Raw genomic sequence first — 10,778 nt, 5'->3', positions numbered from 1 at the left:
ATACATGTTACACTGTTAACTTTTTAAGCAAACTTTACTTTTGTTGAAAACCTTGTAAGTTTGGGATTTCAATTATTCTTTGCTATTAATAACACCTCGTTCAGTCCATATTAACTTAGAATTGGTATAGATGGCTCCTACCTGAAGGTACTTTAAGGTTTGGCTGAGTGCAAACAACTCGCACGTTTGAGCAGACCAATTATTAGGCAATTTTCCTAACTCTGCTTCTACAAGAGTTTCCTTATCACTTACTGAGTACCCATTGTGTCTTTTTCCCTTAATCACCTGGGAGGAACCGTCTATCGTCCTGTGAAGGGAGTTCATCTTAGATCTGGTCAGAGGTTTGTATGGTAATTAATTAAGATTTAGATACCCTGTTAGGAAACCTGGTGGGCTAAAGATTTTTGATAGGAAGGCTATGGGTTGACAGTGGTCTCAGTGCTTTCAGGCTATGCATTTATTTACACTGATAACAAGGTGGTATCTGAGTCTTATAGGGTTACAGAGAAGACCTTCAATTACCAATTATAGGTTTTAAATTTACCCTGGCTTTTAAAGGAATAGGGTACACTGATTTTTCTTTACAACTTCTCTCTCTTTGACTTCTTCTTTGTCTCTCTTTTTCTGACTCCCTCTTTGTCCCTTCCTCTCTCTCTTTGATTTTCTGTGTGTGTCTCTCTCTCTCTCTGACTCCCTCTTTGTCTCTGTCTCTTCCTCTCTCTGTCACTTTGACTTTGTCTCTTTTTTCTTTCTCTCTGACTCCCTCTTTGTCTCTCTCTTCCTCTCTCTGTTTCTCTCTCTAACTTTCTGTCTCTTTCTCTTTCCTTTCTGCTGGTCTTTCCCTGACTCTGCCAGCTACTTATGCTGCTGTTCTCCCCTCTCCTTCCCCTTTTGATGACTTTGGCAGTGTAAGACTGCCACCTCCTTGGGTTTTTACACAGCATGCAATAACTCCATGGTTTCCTTGTGGTATTTAATGGGGATTCCCCCAGAGGTTAGAAACTCCTTTTCTTTCCATATTGCAGCATGGGCATGTAGGATTAGATAAGCATATTTGCTATCTGTATACACATTTATTCTTTTTCCCTTTCCCAGTTCTAAGCCTCGGGAAAGTGCCACTAGTTCTCCTAACTGGATGCTGGTCCCTGGGGGAAGAGGCTTACTTTCAAGTATGGTTATATCACTAACTATGGCATAACCTGTTCTTTGTATCTCATTCTCCACAAATGAACTTCCATCAGTATATAGGTTAACATCAGGATTAGCCAAGGGGACTTCTAAGAGATCATCTCAGGCAGCATAAGTCTGGACTATAAATTTTTGGCAGTCATACTCGATTGGTTCCCCATCCACTGGGGGAAAAGTGGCAGGATTGAGGGCCACACACATGCATATTTGAAGCACTGGTCTCTCAAGGAGTAGCACCTGGTATCTAAGCAGGTGGTTGTCTGATAGCTATAAACTTCCTTTGGCACCCAGTAAGCCATTTACATCATGAGTAGTCCAGGCAGTGAGATCCTTTCCTTGTATTATTTTGATAGCCTCTGACACTGAGACAGCCACCGCCACAACTACCTGTAAACAGTGAGGGCAGCCTTTTGCTACTACGTCAGTTTCCTTACTTGGGTGTGCCACTGATGTGGGGTTGTCCCACGAGTCTGAGTAAGGACTCTAAGAGCTATTCCTGCTCTCCCTGTGACTTATAAAGAGAAGTTTTGTCCTGTGGGAAGGTTTAAGGCTGGACCTTGAGTTTGTTCCTTCCAATGCCCAGACTTCAGGGTTGACTCCCTCCTCAAGCAGGGGACAACAAATGGGTAACTTGTTCCCCATACTCATGTAGATAATCACTCCAGGTTTGGCTAATATATCCCTCCCTAATAAGGGTGTGGGACTTTCAGGCATAACAAGAAAGGCATGTGAAAAGAGCAAAGTCTCCCAATTACAACTGAGGAGGTGGGAGAAATATCTGGCTATAGGCTGTCCCAGTATTCTTCGGATGGTAATGGATCTTGACGACAGTTGTCTAGGACAAGAAATTAACACTGAGAAGTCCACACCAGTGTCCAGGAGGAAGTCAATGGTTAAGTGTACCTGGGGCTCAGTGAGGGTGATGACATGAACTGGCACTTGCCCCAGGCACCCTCAGTCCTGTTGTTGGATCATCTGGTTGAGGGCTTCGTCCCAGAGAATCTTTGTCCTCTGGGGCAGTGCGCCTTCTAGTGATTGCCTCAGCATAGTGGACATGGGTGAGGGGGCAGCTTGTTTCTCATTGGACAATCTTTTTTAAGATGTCCTTGTAAACCACACTGATAACAAGCCCTACTGGGTGATTGGCCTGCTCCATTTTCTGTCCTCTCTGAACCACCAAGGTTTGTTTGTCTGAGGGCCATGACAAAGTCTGTGGCCTTTCTCTGATCTCACTTTTCCTTTTGGGCCTGTTCCTCTTGGTTCCTATTGTAGAACCCCAAGGTTGCCAGGTTTAATAAAGCTTCCAGATTTTGTTCAGGGCCCAGGGCTCACTTTTGGAGCTTTCTCCTGATATCTGGCTGACTGGATAATAAACTTATCTTTTAGGATAAATTGACCCTCTAGTGAGTCAGGTGACAGGGGAGGATATTTTCTTAAGGCCTCTCATGGCTGCTCGAGGAAGGCAGAAGGATTTTCTTCCTTTCCCTGAGTTATGGTGGACATCACTGAATAATTTATGGGCTTTTTCCAAATTCTCCTTAGTCCTTCTAGAACACAGGTCAACAGATGTTTATGACTCCAGTCTCCATAATCTGAGTCGAGGTCCCCGTGGGGATACATACTGGGGATGGCTTGCTGACCGGTAGGGAATTTGTCCCTTTCTTCAGCTGTCATTCTATCATACACTTGACTAAGATACCAGGTATCTCCAAACTCTTAGACTGCAGCTAAAGCTACATTCTTTTCATTAAAGGCCAGGGTTTGATCAAACAATAGCATGACATCTCTCCAAATGAGATCGAAGGTTTGCCCTAGACCCTGTAGGACATCTATATACCTATCAGGATCATCTGTAAACTTCCCCAGGTCTACCTTGATCTGCTTTAAATCAGAGAGGGAGAAAGGGACATGTACCCAGGTTGAGCCAAATTCCCCTCCCCCCACAGCTTGAAGGGGACATAACCAATAGCCCAGGGGGATTTTGTGGTCCTTTGGAGATTTCTTTGCTTATTTCCTTCTGAGCAGGGGAGATTAGAGAAGGCTTATCATTAATAGGAAGGGGAGATATAGGGAGGCTAGGATATGGGGGTAAGCTGAGAGGTCCTCCTGTGGGATGTAAATTGCAAGCTTTGCATAATTGTGTATTCTCCTTCAATAAAAAGAAAGCTTGGACATAAGGTATTTCACTCCATTTGCCTTCCCTCTTACAGAAAAGGTCAAGCTGCAGGGTAGTATTGTAATTTATACTTCCCTCAGGTGGTCATTTTTCCCCATCAGAGAGAGAATATTGGGGCCAGGCCATAGTGCAGAAAAAAGTGAGCCACCTCTTTTTCAGGGTTTGCAGATCAAATTGGTCCCAAAGGCTTAGGATACATTTCAAGGGTGAGCCTATTAGTGCCTGAGTGTTTCCCATATGAAAGACAAAACCGCCAGCAGTTTTGGTTTGTTTCTCCCCCTGCCCAAGAACCCGCAACGGTCCCTGGACCCTGCTGATCTGAATAGTGCTCACCTACTCAGCAGCAGAAACACTAGTTTTCCTCCTAGACCACAAGGAGGGCCGAGAGAGGTCAGATTTAGTGGCCCTTACTGATGCATTCTCAAAAACCTACACCCTTGCCTGTCCTCCTAGACCACAAGGAGGACTGAGAAAAATTGTATTTAGTGGCCCTTACCAACACATTCTAGAAAACCTATTAGAGTCCTAAGCATTCTCCTGTTAGTATTGGGACTTTACCCGTGTCCTATAAAGATGTTATGCCCCAAAAATGAAGTGGAGGGCCATACCCTGAGGGAGGGGAGGGATCTCCACAGTTGGAAGAGTGATGCCTTTTGTCCTCACTTACTGGAGTAGGAAGGATACAATTTCTGAGGCTCCCCATATCCTAGTTTCAGGAACAGCTTTTTTTAGGCCTGCTTGTCTGAGGAGAGATCCTAAAACTCCAGATAGTCCCTCCTACAATGGGGCTTTGGGCAAAGATTATATCTTTCTGATTGGTGAGCCCAGGTGCCTGAAGAAGGTAACAGCATCCTGAAGTTTATACTACAAATCATTCTTATAGGAGAAACTAGAAAAGAACCAAAGACAGGGAGTGGTTTTGAGAAGTGGAACTAGCCTCAGAGAAGAGAGGCGAGAGGAAGTTTGTCTGACAGGCACTAGGACCCAGGAGGCAAGGGTCAGGACAGGTAGGATAGATGGGTGAGTCTCACTTGGGCGACATGACTGTGAAAGTTCCACTCACAGCCACAGGGTCAACTAACTTGTTGTCAGGACCTTGGAGCTGAATGGCTTTCCCCTCTGTCAACCCTTGGCTCAGCCCAGAAGTACAGGAAAAGCGGAAGCTGGCTCCAGGCAAACCAATGTCACAACTCCGAAGAGTCGGGGGCTGTTAGAGAGCCCTTTCCCAGAAAGCCTGACACCCGTGTCTTTAGTCTGGCAGTCACGCTAGTCGCTTTTAACTGGCCAACAGGTGCCCGGTATTTAGTTCCTGAATTCTAAGGAAAAATAGGACAGAATATCAAGCAAAAGGGGTCCAATGGTACTCACAACTTGGTGATTGTCTCTTCGTGGTCGCCAAAATGTGTCCAGAATTGGTTCCTTCTGGTGGGTTCTCGGTCTCATCGACTTCAAGAATGAAGCAGCGGACCCCCGCCATGAGTGTTACAGTTCTTAAAGACAGTGTGTCCGGAGTTTGTTCCTTCAGATGTTCAGATGTGTCTGGAGTTTCTTCCTTCTGGTGGGTTTGCAGTCTTGCTGACTTTAGGACTGAAGCTGCAGACCTTTGCAGTGAGTGTTACAGCTCTTAAAGGTGGCATGTCTGGAGTTGTTCATTCCTCCCGGTGGGTTCATGGTCTGGCTGACTTCAGGAGTGAAGCTGCAGACCTTTGCAGTGAGTGTTACAGCTCTTAAAGGTGGCACGTCTGGAGTTGTTCGTTCCTCCTAGTGGGTTTGTGGTCTTGCTGACTTCAGGAGTGAAGCCGCAGACCTTTGCAGTGAGTGTTACAGCTCTTAAAGGTGGCGCGTCTGGAGTTGTTCATTCCTTCTGGAGAGTTCGTGGTCTCTCTGACTTCAGGAGTGAAGCTGCAGACCTTCATGGCAAGTGTTACAGCTCATAAAGGTAGTGCACACCCAGAGAGTGAGCAGAAGCAAGATTTATTGTGAAGAGCAAACGAACAAAGCTTCCACAGCATACAATGGGACCCCAGTGGGTTGCCACTGCTGGCTCAGGTGGCCAGCTTTTATTCCCTTATTTGGCCCTGCCCACATCCTGCAGATTGGTCCATTTTACAGAGCGCTGATTGGTCCATTTTACAGAGTGCTGATTGGTCCATTTTTACAGAGTGCTGATTGGTGCGTTTACAAACCTTTAGCTAGACACAAAGCACTGATTGGCGCATTTTTACAGAGTGCTGATTGGTGTGTTTACAAACCTTTAGCTAAACAGAAAAGTTCTCCAAGTCCCCACCTGACCCAGAAGCCCAACCAGCTTCACCTCTCAATATTATTTACCACACAAGGGTTCCTGTCAAGAAAAATGACATTAAGATTGTCAGTTGATTGTTATATACTAAGTACTCAAGGAATGATGACAGTATTATTTTTGTTATTATAATGTTTTCAGTCAATGCTGAGTTTAAGCACCATCTGTTCTGGGAAATCTTCATAGACTCTATCATTCTGGGTTGCATGCCCTAATTCTGGGCTCCCCTTGCACCCTGTGCAAATGTCTCATTACAGTATTAGTGTGCATATTATAAGAATTGTTTTCTTGCTGCCTCCCAACAATAGTAGAACCCTCTCGAGGACAAGGATGTGTCCTGAATCTCCAAATCTAAAACATCTTGCAAAGAACCTGCAACATTGCAAGATTCTAAGTATGTTTGTTTAACTTTTTTGGTGGATAATCAGAATACAGAAGTGCATAATGACCATCTCTATTGTGTCCTTTAGAACCAAAAGATGTAAGAATAAAAAGGGTGATTGCTAAAATAAAGACTATTCAAAATGAAAGTGCTGTTCTGCCATTTCAAAAACAAAGTAGTGCTAAGGAATTACTTCCTCAATTTTAACTTCACCAGATTCCTTTGGAATCATGAAAAGAGAGGCCTCCTTTATTCAGTATTTTTCATTCATGTAATAACAACTTACTGTGTGCCAGGCACATTGCTTTATGTTCTGGGTATATAGCAACAAACAAAATCCACACCCTGGAGGAGCTTACATTCCAAAGGAAAAACAGAATCAAATAGCAGAAATAAATATATTCTATTATATGCAACATATTGTAGGTAATGAGAGATGCTATAGAGCAAAACTAAAGCACAATGAAGGAATAAGCAATGATGGAGTGGGTGGGGCTCTCTTTTACAGAATCTAGAATCAGAGAGGGCCTCTGGATGAAATGAGGGAATGAGCAATGCGTTTAAGTCTCTTAAACACTTCTACACCCAATTCGAAAAATTTCCAGGGTTGAAGATGATAACAAACTAGGGAAAAAACATTATCATCCCAAGCAATTTAAGGGGAGACCATCTCAGATGCTTAAAGCCACATAACAAACAGAGATTTCAGCTTGAACACTGATTGGATTCTCAATTGTGACCTTGAACTCTATTTATCATTGCTATGGGAGTTACTCTACGATTTAAAGAAAGTGGCCCGGTGGCCCATGACCCTTTTATGTCACCAACTTACTTTACTTATTCAAAAAAGCCCCACCTTGACCTACTTAGACTAGGTTACTTGACTTGATATTTCATTAATTTGGTCACTAAAATTTCAGAAGCATCTTTTCCAGCTAACTTTTAATATCTTATACCTGGCCAGGTGTGGTGGCTCATGCCTGTAATCCCAGCACTTTGGGAGGCTGAGGCAGGTGGATCACCTGAGGTCAGGAGTTTGAGACAGGCCTGGCCAACATGCTGAAACCCCATCTCTACTAAAAATACAAAAATTAGCTGGGTGGTGGTGCATGCCTGTAGTCCCAGCTACTCTAGAGGCTGAGGTGGGAGGATTGCTTGAACCCAGGAGGCAGAGGTTGCAGTGAATAGAGGTCACACCACTGCACTCTGGCCTGGGTGACAGAGTGAGACTCCATCTCAAAAAAAATAAGCAAATAAACTTGATGGACTTATATGTCTTTTTAAATACTTCCCAAATCCATAGACTGTATGGCTCATGACTCAATGAGAGTAAAATATATCCTAGCCTGATGTTTCTCGTTCTTTTGAATATTTGGTTATAACACCTAAGGTCATTTTGTTGATCCAGTTTTGCTTATGAAAACTCACCTCAAGTTTATATTAATATGATCATTTCAAAATATCTAAATTAACTCTCACTTTTCAAAATGTCTCCACTAAAGTGGGTACAGTGGCTCATCCCTGTAATCCCAACACTTTGGGTGGTCGAAGCCGGTGTATGGCTTGAGCTCAAGCATTTGAGACCAGCCTGGGCAACGTGGCAAAATCCCGTCTCTACAAAAAAAAAAAAAAAAAATTTGCCTGGCAGGGTTGTGTGTGCCTGTAGTCGAAGTTACTAGAGAGGCTGAGGTGGCAGGATCACTTGAGCCCAGGTGGTTGAGGCGATAGTGAGCCGAGATGTTGTCACTGCACTCCAGCCTGGGCAACAGAGTGAGATCACACCTCGAAACAAATAAAAATAAATTAAAAATAAATAAATAAATAAATACTGTCTCTACTAAAGTAGTATAAGTTGCAAAGTCAACATAATTTCTCTGAGGGATATTTCTAACCATATTCAAGTTACACAGACATACTGTAGGTAATCAAACTTGAATAAGGAATAGGAATTCTCTAACTTCTTTCTGACAAGACTTGATATAAACCTCTGTAACTAAAACAGTTAAATAGCATTGCAAACTGATCAGTAAGTAAGGAGAAAAACAAACAAACAAACAAACAAAAACAAAAACAAGAAAACCTAGGTTGAATTTGTGTCTACACAGGTTTGCAGCCTTGGAGCCATAGAAAATATCATAGAGCCTAGGTGGGTAGTAGGCTATACCATCTAGGTTTGTGTAAGTATACTCTAAGAAGTTCACACCATGATGAAATCACCTAATGATGCATTTCTCAGAATGTTATTCTCAGATGCATAACTATTTGAAATTGTCCAAGTGAGTAGGTCTTAATTGTTCTCACACACACACACAAACAAGGGGGTGCATAAATATGTGAGATGATGTATAGGTTAGTTAGCTTGATTGAAGGAATCATCTAACAATATATACATCTATTGAAACATCATATTAAACCCATTAAATATGTACAATGTTTATGTGTTAACTATACCTCAAAAGCTTGGGAGAAAACAGTAAATATAATTATTGTTGACTTGGAGGAGGAGGCAGTGGCCATTTGGCTCTGGTGGTGTCTCTGAGCATGGAACTTAAATCTCTGAGATTCTGAGGTATCTAAGGTCACTGAAGTCAATTCTTCAAGAGATAGAAAAACTATAAACTGGTTTTAGCTGCTGCTACAAGAAAGCACTTTGAGAAACATCACTGGGGTAATGCTCAAAGGAACTACCAGGAGAAAGAAATTCTGTAGAAAGCCACAGGGAATAAACAGGAAGAAGCAAATGCCTCCTCCTTTTCCCAAAACTGCAGTATCCCTCCATTGCTGCCTCTTGGCAAATTCTAATATAGAACCAACTGACAAAGCAGAAATGTGGTTTGCAGACACCCATTTAGCTGGGTTTGAAGCTGAGATGTAGTTACTGACACAGTGGGTTTAAGAGCAAGTTAAAGTGAGCTGAAGAGAGAATTCATTAATTGGAAGATGGGACAGAAAAAAATATCTATACTGAAGCTGTAGAGTAAAAGGGAGAGATAATACAAACACAAATTCAAAGATCTAACATACATTTAACTGGAATTCCCAAAAGAAAAGAGAAAGAGAACAATATTTTGAAATATTGAAAAATTAAAATATTGAAGCAATATTTTTAGAAATGATGACTAAAAACTTTCCAAAATTGACAAAGGACATCAAGACACAGATTCAAGAAGTGCTACAAACCTAAGCCTGGTAAACATTATGAAAAACACACCTATGAACATCATAGTGAAACTGAAAATCAAAGACAAAGACAAAAGTCTGTGGGGTGAGTGGATTATCTGCTTCCAGAGTCAAGATTTTCCAGCTTGGGTAGCCAGGTGGCATGGCCCAGTGTCCACCTGCATCTGCTTTCTGTGTCAGTCCTCTGCCCCGCCAAGGTCATAGAGCTGGTTGGTGTGGGTAGTGGGATGCTCCAAGGAGCCACATGCCAGCCGCACCATAGTCCACCTCACTACTCTCCTCTGCAAGGCCTACCATGGGGGTCACTTAACCATCTGCCTTGCCCTGGGCAGCTGTGCCAACCGGCCCTTTTACACCATTGTGGCTGGTCACAGCAAGTGTCCCAGGGATGGTCTTTTGGTAGAGCAGCTGGGCTCCTATGATTCATTTCCCAACAGTCATGGGGAAAATCTCGTTGCCCTCAACCTTGACAGGATCCAGCATTGGATTGGCTGTGCAACCCACCTCTCTTAAATCTATGCAAAAGCTTCTGGGTCTTGCTGGCTTTTTCCCTCTGCATCCTAAGATTATCACAAATGCTGAGAGACTGTGAAGGAAATGGGCACGTGAAGTCCTCTTAGTGTCTCAGAAAACAGATGCAGAAGCTACAGAAACATAAGTGAGCTAACTTCGGTGAGCATAGAGTGGAAACAAGGTCAAGGTCCTCTTAAAACACTGTGCAGAGATTTTAGTTTTGTTAGACTTGGGGGTGAATAAATGGAGTGTTCTGAGTCACCCTTGTTTTTCTGGCCTGGCCTGAGCAGGGCCCAGGGAGAGATCTGTTCTTGTGGGACACAGAGCTGGGGCTGATGTTGTTGATGACTTTAAGTTGAAGCCAGTGCTCGTTTACCATCCTGAAAACCCTAGGGTCTTTCAGAGTGATGCTAAACTACTCTGCCTGTGCTCTATAAATGGAACAACAAAGCCTGGATGATGGTACGTCTGTTTATAGCATAGTCTACTAGATATTTTTAGCCCACTGTTTAGACCTAATGCTCAGAAACAAACAAACAAACAAAAGTACTTTCAAAATATTACTACTCATTGACAAAGCATGTGGTCGTCCAAGAGCTCTGCTTGAGATGTACAAGGAGGCTGATGTTATATTCATACCTGCTATCCAGCACCTATTCTGCAGCTCATGGATCAAGGAATCATTTTGACTTTCACATCTAATTATTTAAAAAATACATTTTGTAACGTTAGAGCTGTCATAGATAGTGATTCATCTGATGGATCTGGGCAAAGTAAATTGAATACCTTCTGGAAAGGATTCACCATTTTAGATACCATTAAGAACATCTATGATGTTTTTAGAAGGGACATTTTACCTGTGTTTTGGAAGATGAACATGTGTTAATTTAATGAAGAAGATTAAAGATGGAGTGGCAAAGATTCCAGACAGAGGAAAAAGAATAACTAAGGGCTTACATTAATTGAGCACTTACTATGTACCAAGAACTGTGCTAAGTGACATATGGCACATATGGCACATTTTATTTTATTTTTTT

The 10,778-nt window shown here is 42.6% G+C and overlaps 1 pseudogene; it reads left to right on the top strand.

Annotated features, from left to right (window-relative positions):
* Positions 1-1,996: 1,996 nt before the first annotated feature.
* On the top strand, positions 1,997-9,886 carry LOC126960657 (28S ribosomal protein S16, mitochondrial-like; annotated as a pseudogene).
* The last annotated feature ends 892 nt before the right edge of the window (positions 9,887-10,778 follow it).

This window comes from Macaca thibetana, chromosome 8 (assembly GCF_024542745.1).
Source record: "Macaca thibetana thibetana isolate TM-01 chromosome 8, ASM2454274v1, whole genome shotgun sequence".
Classification (NCBI taxonomy): Eukaryota; Metazoa; Chordata; class Mammalia; order Primates; family Cercopithecidae; genus Macaca; species Macaca thibetana.
This window is presented reverse-complemented; position numbering and strand designations above follow the sequence as displayed.